This window comes from Mustela nigripes, chromosome 4 (assembly GCF_022355385.1).
Source record: "Mustela nigripes isolate SB6536 chromosome 4, MUSNIG.SB6536, whole genome shotgun sequence".
Classification (NCBI taxonomy): domain Eukaryota; kingdom Metazoa; phylum Chordata; class Mammalia; order Carnivora; family Mustelidae; genus Mustela; species Mustela nigripes.
In genome coordinates, this window is record NC_081560.1 from 172,717,401 (window position 1) to 172,729,400 (window position 12,000).

The window sequence follows — 12,000 nt, forward strand, 5'->3', positions numbered from 1 at the left end:
GGGACACAGGCATTGATCCGATTACCGCATGCGCAGGAGTGAGGGAGGCTGGTGCTGGCAACTCACCTCCTCCAGTGTTTGAGCCTTAGGGAAGTAACATTGTCAAGCAGCTTTTCAGGAGAAGAAAGAGGAAAAAACCAACAACCAGAGGGAAAAAATGATAGTTTATAGTATCTAACAGGTGAACTGCTAGTCACCTGCTGTTGGTTTTAATGTACATGTTTTCATTTGTTCTTGCTAGGATTCTTTCAGTAAAATAACTTCATATCCGAAGTCCTTTAGATCACTTGTGTGCTGTTTACAACATCTCTGTGTTGTTGGTTTTAGAACATAAGCTAAAATATAGGTAGGGAGCATGGCTCATTTTGTACAAGACCCAGTGCATTTAGTATGTGCTTTTATAGTGACACTCTTCATTCTGTGTAATTAGTGCTCATGGAAGGCTTTGTGTGGTCCTGGTAGGTGCCATAGGCTGGGGTTCCTGGGAAAAGGACTCAGATTTCCATGAAGAAGTTTATTGGGCAGTGCCCTTGGGAACATTACCCGTGAGAGTGACAGGAGCTGGGCTGGGCAGAGAGAAAAGCAGCTGCGTCACGGCTGCAGCCAAGTCTTCAGCCATTCCTACAGGAGCTCTGGAGCTGAACGGCTCTTTAAAGACCCTCTACCCCTTAAGTGAAGGGTGCCTGGACTTTATACCCACCCAACCACAAATGATCAGGCAACAGATGTGGGCTGCCCCTGTGAAGGGGACAGAAAATATTTCAGGTGAAAACTGTCAGCCATCAACATGCCCTAGTTCCGGGTGAATGAGCTCCTGAGTCCTGAATGGGCAGTGCACCACCATAGGGAAGAAGGTGTACTTTCTCTGTATCACCCCTATTTTTAGGCATCTCTGATGCCTCTCTTGCCGAAGCTACCTGAATTAGAAACTGTGAAACAGGAGGGCCTGAGTGCTGGAGTCCATGAGGGCACTGGTACAAAGCGGGTGTCATGTGGGGTCCCCGTGAGAGAGCTGCAGCAGCTCTGGGTGCGGGAGGCAGAAGACTCCATGGTGAAGAGTCTGGAGAGAGAGAACATCTGGATGATGCGGGGCCTTCTGTTCCGGTGCAGTCCCAGTGCTGTGAGGACAGCCAGGCGTCCATGCAGCTAGGTGCACCAGTGCAGTGAGCACTGCTGTGCACCTCTAGCCCAGGCCCAGCTGGAGAAGTCCCAGGACCACCTGGTGCAGTGCACCATGCATTGCGATGACAAAGCCAAAGATTCAATAGATGCAGGAAGTAAAGAGCTTCAGGTGAAGTGGCAGCTGGAGACTTGTGTGGGGATGACCATATGCACCCATCCCGACCGTGACCAAGAAGATGAAGAAGTCTCTTATCCATTGGGAAATAGAAGTCTTTGCAATTGGCCATCAGGGTTGACAGCAGGAATCTATTTAAAAAGAGAATTGGGAGTTTTGGCCTTTTAAGTGACGTCCATGAAGAAATTAAGGGTGGTATCAAGTTTGAGGCATGTGTCACTTCTTTCTGGACACTGGCTCCTTTGTTGAACCCTAGAAAATGAAATGGGAAAAAACTGGTGCTGAAATTTGGGTCAAAGATAGTACAGAACGGTTTTTAGTAGCTTAAATTTCACATGCTTGTCCTGGCACTAGGGATCTCCTAGGCCAGGGATGTGGCCTAGAAGCCAGAGACCTTCAAGGTACCAGATTCTTATTCGTACACAGGTATGAGCAGGCTGATAGCTTCTCCTAAACTGCCTCTGATCTGGTGGTGTGTGAACAGAGGTGTTTCTGTTTGTTGCCAACCTCCTGTTTACCAGAAGGATCACCAAATCATTTTCTGTAAGTTGTAAAACAAAATCTATGAGGTCACTAATTTAGAAGGGAAAAAAAAGGTTTCTAGCCCTTTGTTTTGCTTAGTTTTGTTATTATATAAGGGATTGAAGTTGATTTAAGGTGTGGAGTTGGGAGAGGTAGTTTTGGTAAGAACTTTGAACAGTTCCTCATAGGTATATGTTTAACGCCATCAAGATAATGTATATATATTTCTTGCAAATACACATTACATTTTTCAGGAGACCCTGCAAAAACATGAGAGGTGACGTTAGACTGGGTATGGCAAGCAGCCCTTCCTCTCACTGGCTGCTGTGATGGGCCCCGGGGCTCTCTGCAGCAGAGCCACAGGACAAAAATCTTGCAGTAGTTCATACTCTCCCTTGAAGGGAAAGGGGTTTTGATTGCACTGTATACCAGTATCCAGGAAGTGAGCATTGAAGGGGGCATTTCTTCTTAATTAAGAGAGTTACTAAGTACCAGATTTAGAAGAACCTGGTTTTTATAGAACAGAATGGAATGAAAGCCTGAACTCAGTATTATTTAGCCCCCTCAAATAACAGAGCCCTATCAAGACAATCCCTTCACAATAGGAAAGTCAAAGGGGGAAGAACAAGCAACTCCTGTGAGCCATGATTCCTTTAAAGCAAAAGAGGGACATCCTCCCCACCATTACCAAATACCACTTTGCCAAGGGCCTTTGCAGCAAGCAGCATTCCTGCCCCAGCTCCAGCACCTTATCATTTTGATTAGGACCTTGTTGTTTTTACCAACTTATTCTTTGAAGTGATAATATAGTCTATGCTTGGTGTTTCAAGGCTGTGATATACTTTCTAGTGGTTCAGTTTTAAGAAATAAATAAGGGTTAGTTTTTCCTTAAAAAAAAAAAAGAAAGAAAAGAAAGAAACCATGAAACAATGTCACCTTCTCATTTTGTTTTCCTCACATTAAAAGCTAATGGAAAAAATGCTTTGGCACTTCCTGCAGATGATATCATGTTGTTTTAAATCGATTTCTGATTGTGTGTGTGTGTGTGTGTGTGTGTGTGTGTGTATAGAGAGCCACTAATGTATAGATGCTATCATATATATATTATGCTGTAGGAGAGCTTGCTCATGCATAAGCATCTCAGATACACAGATTAGGCATTTCTTCTGTTGAAGAATTTCCCAAATTTGGGGGGGCACAATTGGTGATTATTTACTCTAACACATCAAAAGCCATTAAGCATGAATTTTATAAACAAAAAAACCATTACGGTAACTTTTATAAAGAAGGAATAATTTTTGTTTACCTGAAAATAGACACTTCCTAGGTGGAAAATGATTGACTGTTATAAAGAAGTTTTAAAAATTTTTGAACTTTTCATTTTTGGCCTGACTTCCTCTTCTGTATTCTCTGACACTGGTGATCTTACCAATTTTCTTTCTAATTTCAGCTAAAAGAACTCCTTTCTCCCCCTTGTAGTCATTTCACTAATTCTTCCCCCAGATGTGTTTTGGATGTATCCCCTCATCTCGACTCTAGTGCTGCAGCCCAGGCTGCCATCATTGTCTCTCCCAGCCTGATGCAGTAGCACAAGAATGGGGCTCCTTCCTTAAGATTCATCTCCCACACTTGGCTGCCAGATTGGTCTTCTGGAAATACCAGTCTGAGTGTGCCCACACCTACCTGTAAAATCCCAACTTGTTAGCTCACCCTACAAGGCCATTGGTGATATGGTCACAGTCTGCTTCTCATCCTGGACACTGACCACACAGTGGTACCCATGTACAAACCTGCCCTGCACTTTCATGCCTTACTGCTTTGCTGCTAGGCTCTGGTCCACATCACAAGCCTTCCCTCACTTCCCTGTCCAGGAGAATACCTTTAAAGACCTAGTTTTGAAAGGGCATTGGTGATTGTTTACCAGCTTCACTAGCAGGTAAATCCTTGCCTCCTTCTTCTGCTCCCTTAGTATTTTTATATCTAGACTAGTGGTTTAGCACAGAGCTCCTGAAGGCATCCTACCCAAGGGATCAGGTGTGCCTGGCATGAGTAGAATTCCATCTTGAGAACAAGGAGGAAGCCAACATTCAATGGCAGTGGGCATTTGTTTTACTTCGGAGAATATGTTAAGGATTTCTTGTGATTAGTGCTATGATATTTCTCTGACACAGGCAGAAAATGCTAGTTTCTTCATAAGGCTATTACTATAGTAACATAAAAGGAGTTAAAGTTTTGAAGCATTTTCTGGCTGGAGAGAACTTTTGATTGATCCTAATTAATGATGTGTCTCCGCAAGCAGTTGGAGGCGATTTCTACATTCATGTTTGTTGATGAAGATACAGATAGGAAAAACAGGACTATAGTAGCTTGATTATGAGCAATGTGGCTCTGGTTTATTTTTTTTTCCATGTTACTCATCAGCTGCCTAAGTTGATGCTTTCTCCACAAGCAGAGGGAATTAGAACCAGTTAACCTGACAGTCAATGGAAGAATAAAACTAAGGAATCTGAAACAAGAAAGTGACTTTGTAGTAATTTCTATAAATTTTAAATTTATTTATAAATTATAAATTATAAATTTATTTATAATTTCTAAATTATAAATCTATAATTTCTAACTTATAATTTCTAAAATTATAGAAATTATAGTAATTGTACAAATTATAATTTTTAGACATACATGGCTGTTTATCTTGTGGTTCATGAAGAAAAAAGTATTGACCACGGAGCCCATGTTTATTGACTCTATTTTGCTATAACTTATAAAGTGTTCTGGGTCAAGTCACTTTACCTTTTTCTGTCCCAACTGAAAAAAAAGATGAGGATAACGTATCTACCTGTAGCCTCATAAGACAAACAAGTGGATGTGAATATAATAACTGCATCTAACAGTTTGTGAACGCAGATTAAATGGTCTTGGGCCTCTTTGGTTGCAATTGAATTCTCTTTTGTCTTACTTGGCTTTTCCTTTGCTTCACTCTCACACTTCTATTTTATGATCATAAGAGGCCGTGTCAACATGCTTCGCCTGGCAGGTGGAGCACCCTGGATCTGGGAGCTATCGTTCTCGAGTGCTTTCTGCCTCTCACTAGCTGGGAGACCTTAACTTCGGTCAGCCCCCATTTCCTTATCTTTGTTTCATTTGGGATTCTTAGGTTGATAGCAGGTCAAGAAAGTTGACGTATGGACTTCCCTGATTAATCCAGTCCTTATATAATTAACTCGATCCTGCCTTCATCTCTCCTTCCTCTGAGTTTCTAAGGAAGTATATCGGGGTAACACAGTCTAACCTGTATTAGTCCTCTGATGGTAAGCTCTAGTAAAGCAAGGTTCTTTGTAAGAAATCCTGTCTCATCCCCTACCACCCTGCCCCAGCCAACTCCTAGATCTGGGCATTTGCTGTGGACTCAATTTATCCATGTCAGCTACAGGGGGAACCTCAGGGACTCCACAGTTTTCTCTTCAAAGTTGACTTCTACTTTGACTTTACAGAGAAAAGAAATGTCCCTTGGCAAGAATTTCCTTTGATACCGTCCGCCTCCAGCACACACCCCTAAAAATTATTTGTATTGATTCATCCTCGAAAAGATTGAAAAAATATATTAAAATATAATGTGTACACAGCCAAAAGCATCATTAAAAAAATTAAAGACAAGCCACAAAGCACAAGAAGACATTTGCATTAAAGAATCAGTAACCGGAATTCAAAAACCAAATAAACACCCCCATATCTCATTAAGAAAAGTGAAAATAAGGAGAAGAAGGGAAGGAAAAGGATATGAACAAAAAATTTACAAAAGAAAGGACCCCAAATAGCCAATAAGCATATGAGATCTACTCAAACTTGTGCATAATCAGGAATATGTCAACAAAAACTATAACCCATTAAATGGGAGAAAATTTAAAATTCTGAAAAGAAAAAAAAAAAAAAACAGAAAACGGTAACACTCATGCCTGGTTGATGCCAGGACATGTTACCCTATCCATAGGGAGAGCAAGTTGGCACCCCTCACAGACCAACAATTCCGCTCTGAGAGAAGCTCTCGATATGTAATAAGGAGATACATAAAATTTATTGCGGCTTTGGTTTTAAAAACAGAAACCTTAAAAAGAGTAACCTTTATGTCTACCAACAGAAATGGAGAAAAAAAGTGGAAGATTTATTTAGTCAGTGGATGAATAAATATTCGTGAAACTAATGAAAGTAAACTAAAGGTACATGTATCAACATGGATAACTCGCAATATAGGTAAATATTCAGCAAAAATAAATTACGGAGTAATATGTATAGTAGGAGACCACTAATACAAAATTTAAAGCCATGCAAAAATACATTGTTTATGGGAACACATGTATAGTAAAAGTGTAAGATCATGCATGGGAATCAAAACAACCAAATTCAGGATGGTGATTTTATCTGGGGAAGAAGAAGGGGCATTGCAGCCAGAGAAGTAGTAGGCAAGAGGCTTCCACTATACCTGTAATATTTAATATATAAAGTTTAATATGTATGTTTATATTAAAACATGTAAGTTCTATACAAGGCCTCCTTTGTAAACTTTAGACAAGGGTACGCAACACCTCAGAGGCATGGCTCTGTACTACATTAATTCAAGGTGCTAACATAGCCCCATGTCAGGGCTTAATAACTTGGAGAGCAGAATGTCCTCCTCAGTCAATGGTCCTCAGATGGGACATAGCCCATACAACCATATGCACCAGCCTGACTCTGTACATCAAACAAACCCATCTTCTCCTTCCTAGCATCTCAGAGTCAAAAGGGCAAGATCTTCCTTCCATCTAAGGCAAACCCCTCCAGCTGAGCTGTGTTCATTTCTCAACTTTCTTTTATCATTAACCTCTTGTTCCTGAAGCTTCGGCCTTGCTTGCCTGCTTGCCCTTTCTCCGTATGTTTCTATTTGCTGCTACTGCCTCCCACTGTGGTCTGGTTTTCTCTTTGGCCACATCACTGAAGTAGCTGTCACCCATAAGTCATGAATGCCAGACAGACAGCCACTCCGCAGTTCTTGCCTCATCTGATCTTTAAGACTTAAAGGGCCTTGGTGATTTTTGGATGATAGTATTTCCATATATATATGTGATATTTATATGTATCACATATATATAATATAGTAATTTGGGGAAGAACAAGTTTGCTAGAGGTGGAAGAGATAGTATTGAGAGTAGTTTAATTTGGACTAGGTCAAGTGATAGTGTCTATTAGAGATTAGAATGCAGTTATACATTAGGTACTTGAATTTATTCAAGAAATACTTTTTGGGTCTTGGAATTCCATATCTGTTAATAGTAGAGTAGTTTATATTGGATTAACCCTTTTGCAAATAATAATTTTAAACTCTAGAGGAAAAAACAATTACCTAAAGGTATTAAAGAGAAACCAAACTAGAAACTAGAGAAGAGTTGAGACTTAGTAGAGAATGGCACTAGATGAGTTTCTTGTTTTTTTTGTTTTTTTTTTTTTAAATGGCTTTCTGCCATTGCAACTGGAAAATGATAGTGTTGTGGGGTATCCTAGAAAGGAGAGAATTGCAGAGGAGAGGTTCCAGAATGTGTACATTGAGTTTACCTAATCTCTGATCTCTGAACTACACACATGTGGGGAAGACTTTCAGTCAGCCCAACTAATGATAAAAGAACTGAATGGAAATTTCAACCCTTGCCCACTACAGAGGAGAAAAATTTAGTAACCAACTTAACTCTTCAGAAAAATAAATTCAAAGCATAACATAACAAAAACCATAATCTCTACAATGCACCATTTGCAATGTGCTAGCACAATCCAAAATTACTAGACAGTCAAAAAAGCAGAAAAATGTTACCCATAATCAAGAGAAAAGAAATAGATGGAAATTGATCCTAAGATGATGCAGAAATCAGAATTAAGACACAATTATTTTAAACTAGCTATTATAACTGTTCAAGGACACGAACAAAAATATGTTCATAATGAACAAACAGGAAACTATTAGCAGAGGGAAAGAAACTGCAAAAAGGGAAACATTCTAGAAGTGAAAAATTTAATATCAGGAATAAAAAATTCACTTAATAAGCTTACCAAATGATTGGATATTGGATAGAAGGTCAGTGAGCCTGAAGGTAGATCAATAGAAATGATCAAAACTGAAGATGAGAAAAAAGGTGAAGAAAAATTAGGAGCACTTCAGTGACTTGAGTCAGTATCAAAAGTTCTAGCATATAGCAAAATAAGTCAGTCATAGAAAGAAAATTATCATATGATCTCCCTGATATGAGGAAGTTAAGAGGCAACGTGGGGGGTTTGGGGGTAGGAAAAGAATAAATGAAACAAGATGGGATTGGGAGGGAGACAAACCATAAGAGACTCTTAATCTCACAAAACAAGCTGAATGTTGCTGGGGGTAGGGGAGTAGGGGGAGGGTGGTGAAGTTATGGACATTGGGGAAGGTATGTGCTATGTATGGTGAGCGCTCTGAAGTGTGTAAACCTGGTGATTTACTGACCTGTACCCGTGGGGCTAATAATACATTACATGTTAATAAAAAAATTTAAAAATGTTTAAGAAAAGTTCTAGCATAGGTATAACTATAATCTCCAAAGAAGATGAGAGAGAAAATAGTTCAGAATTTTTTAAGAAAAGACTTTATTTATTTATTTGACAGAGATCACAGGTAGGCAGAGAGGCAGGCAGAGAGAGAGGAGGAAGCAGACTGGCTCCTTGCCTTGCAGAGAGTGGAGAGCTGGGTGCGGGGTCTCAATCCCAGGACCCTGGGACCTGAGCCGGAGGCAGAGGCTTTAACCCACTGAGCTACCCAGGTGCCCCCAGAAATTTTTTTATTATAAAATAGTGGCTAAAATTTTTCTAAATTTGGCAAAAAGACTTGAAATTATAGATTCAAGCTGCTAAGTAAACCCCAGGCAGAATAAATTAGTTAAAAATAAAATTGAATTAAAATCTTAAAAAAATTAAAAATGAGTAAAACAAACCAAAACTAGACACATTAAATTACTTAAACTGCTAAGAAAAATAATGAATACTGTTATGCTGAAAATAAATAAATTAATTAAAAAAAAAACTGCTAAGAATTAAAGGTCCTTAAAAATATTTATGGAGGGCGCCTGTGTGACTCAGTTGGTTAAGCAACTGCCTTTGGGTCAGGTCATGATCCTGGGTTCCTGGGTTTAAGTCCCACTTTGGGCTTCCCCTGCTCTGCAGGGAGCCTACTTCTCCTTCCCCCTCTGCATGCCACTCCCCTTGCTTGTGCTCTCTCCCTCTCCTCTCTGTCAAATAAATAAAATCTTTATTTGTGGAGCACCTACTGTGTGCCAGGCTCTTTTAAGCCGTGGAATAAAATACTACACAAGACAGTTCCACTACTCACAGCCAATACAAATGCCATTCTCTACAGTACCGTTTTTACTGAGAAGACTTTTTAAAAGATTTTGTTTATTTATTTTTTTTTAGAAAGAGAAATAGAGATAGCAACAGAGAGAGCACAAGTCGGGAGGAGAGGGAGAAGCACGCTCCATGCTTGAGCAGGGAGCCTGACGCAGGGCTTCGACCCCAGGAACCTGGCATCATGACTGAGCCAAAAGCAGACACTTAACCAGCTGAGCCACCCAGGCGCCCCAAGAAAACCTGTTTTTAAATATCAGCTGATCATGGGGCCCCTGGGTGGCTCAGTCGGTTGAGTGTCCCAACTCTTGGTTTTGGCTCAGGTCATGATCTCATGGGTTGTGGGATCAAGTCCAGCGCTAGGCACTCTCCTCAGTGGGGAGTCTGCTTGGGGAGTCTCCCCCTCTGCTCCTCCCTCCAACTCATGAGCTCGCTTTCTCCTTCTCTCTAAGATAAATGAATAAATCTTTAAAAATAAATAAACAAGTATCAACTGATGATTACCGGGGTGACCCAGAGGTCGTACACATTTCTAAAATGGAACTTACCTTTTCTCCAGAGTTACTCCTTCCCTTATACTTCCTTTTTCAAGAAGTAATGCTACCTGCAACACTCCTGTAAGAGAGAAGACTCATCCTTTCTTTTCTTTACCTCTATGAGACCTAGATTCTGACTGTTACACCATTATATTGCTCAAACCTCTTCCCCACTGCACGGCACCTGTTTTAATTCAATCCTTTATTAGTTATGGCCTGGAAGCCCCCTAAGGTGTCATCTGTTCGTTCTTCTTTTAGCTGCCAGAATTTTCATTTTAAGTCCCGGTTCTTATCATGTCACTTTCCAGTATAAAATCTTCCAGTGGTTTTCCATCCCTTTGGAAATAAACTTTCTTTACCTTAGCATGACCTACAAAGTCCTGTAAGATCTGGGTCCTGCTGAAATCTCCAGCCTTAGTCATATCAAATCATTTGCAGTTCTCTGTTTGAGCCATGGTATCAGACCTCTGTGTCTTTACCAATGTTGATCTTTTGTGTGTGGTGTGGGGGAGGTTTTTCGTTTTTCATTTCTCTGGCTAACCTGTACTCATCCTTCAACCCCCACCTCACAGATCACCTCCTCTTGTAAACCTTCCCTTACTCCTTTTCTCAACAGAATTGGATATTCCTATGCTCCTCCATTTTTCTAAAGATTTTATTTATTTATTTATTTATTTATTTATTTAAGAGCGAGCATGAGCGAGCAGCGGGGAGGGCAGAGGGAGAGGGAGAGAATCTCAAGCAGACTCCATCCTGAGCACAGTGCTTGAAGCAGGCTCAATCTCATGACCCTGAAATCATGACCCAAGCCCAAACCAAGAGTTCAGTGCTTAGCCGACCAACCGAGCCACCCAGGCACCCCATTCATGCTCCTCCTTTTTGATATCATGGTATCTTGTGCTTATTTACCTCTGTTATAGCTCGTGTTCCACTATATTCTCACCATTGATTTTCCTTTAGGATCAGGTCTTACTCATCTGTAAGTCTCCAGAACATGGCATATAGTAGATGCTTGATGTTTGTTGAATATGTGAATGCCTGAGTGAAACAGAGTCTGAATTGATTATCTATACAGATCCTATCCATTTTTTAGCCACTCAGATCTTCTTTGCCGTGATAAACTTTCCCAAGATAAAACTGTCCATGTTGAAAAAAAGCAGAAAACTTGGGGGAAAAGCCCAAGGAGAGGGACTTTGCACACATGCTTAGGTAAGGAGACTTGAGGTTGCTGAAGCATAAATGGGCTTATTTTCCCACCACAATGATCACTCGAGCTAAATGATTCATCTCCTTAGGTGACCACCTTCTTGTATGATCATGAGACATGGGTAGGCCAGCTCGCTTAAACTTGGGAGTGCAGTCTTTTTCAGTGAAACTATTTTTATACTCTTTTCAACTATAGGACTACACTTTTTCTTTTTATACCACTTATTGTTCAATAGTACTATGCCCACCGTTCATATTCCTGGGTCCTTTGCTTCTAAGCTAGATTTAGTAGGCCCTTTTATGAGCCTGTCCCATAGACTTACAAATGGGATTAAGCAACTCATTTTCCAAAACAAGACCTAAATTTTTCCAAAATATCTTTTGTTTGAAATCATTTTCAGCTCATCAGCATTACTGATTTCAGATCCACCATGATGGGAAATGATTCTCTCTGAACTTAGAGACCAACTCAAACCAGGAAGGTGGAACCCACAGAGAGGTTTGACTCTCACAGTTGAACGGGTGTGAATCATCTTTAACTTTGTAGGGAGGCCTTTGCTACGGCATCACTCCCATATCTGCTGCTTGCTTCTGCTCCGTCTTCCTTCTGCCAAAGCTGGCTGGGTACAGGGATAGAAACCAAGTGAGCCAGCATTCAGCTCTGTTCTGGTTTGTGCCAGTCCTCTTCTCTGTGGCCTGGTCTCCTTCTAAGAGTTTCCAGACAATATCATGCTCTTACGAAGTTTATAGTATGACCCCTCTTGAAAAGTATGCACATTGTTTTTCTCTTTGCTGAAGCTAATTACCACATTAGTATTTTCTGTAGATACCTCTTGACTTACCCAGTATTCTTGCCCTGAACCCACTTAATAGGTAACATAGGGAGGGCTCTCGGAACCTGAGAGAGGCAATATTCCTCCAGAATGTTGAGCCCAAGCCACACATAGCAAGTCTGTTGCCAACTCTCCAACTCTCTGCCTCTCAGAAACTGGCGTTAGGATGAGAGAAACTCCTTTAAAGTTCACTAAAAAGCAATTTAGATGCAGC

General features: G+C 40.6%; 1 long non-coding RNA gene and 1 pseudogene across 1 annotated transcript in view; both read left to right on the forward strand.

Moving 5' to 3' along the window:
• LOC132016771 (uncharacterized) overlaps positions 1 to 12,000 on the forward strand; it is a 45,196-nt gene that overhangs the window by 3,039 nt on the left and 30,157 nt on the right. The window lies entirely within an intron of this gene.
• On the forward strand, positions 896 to 1,418 carry LOC132015478 (protein FAM136A-like; annotated as a pseudogene).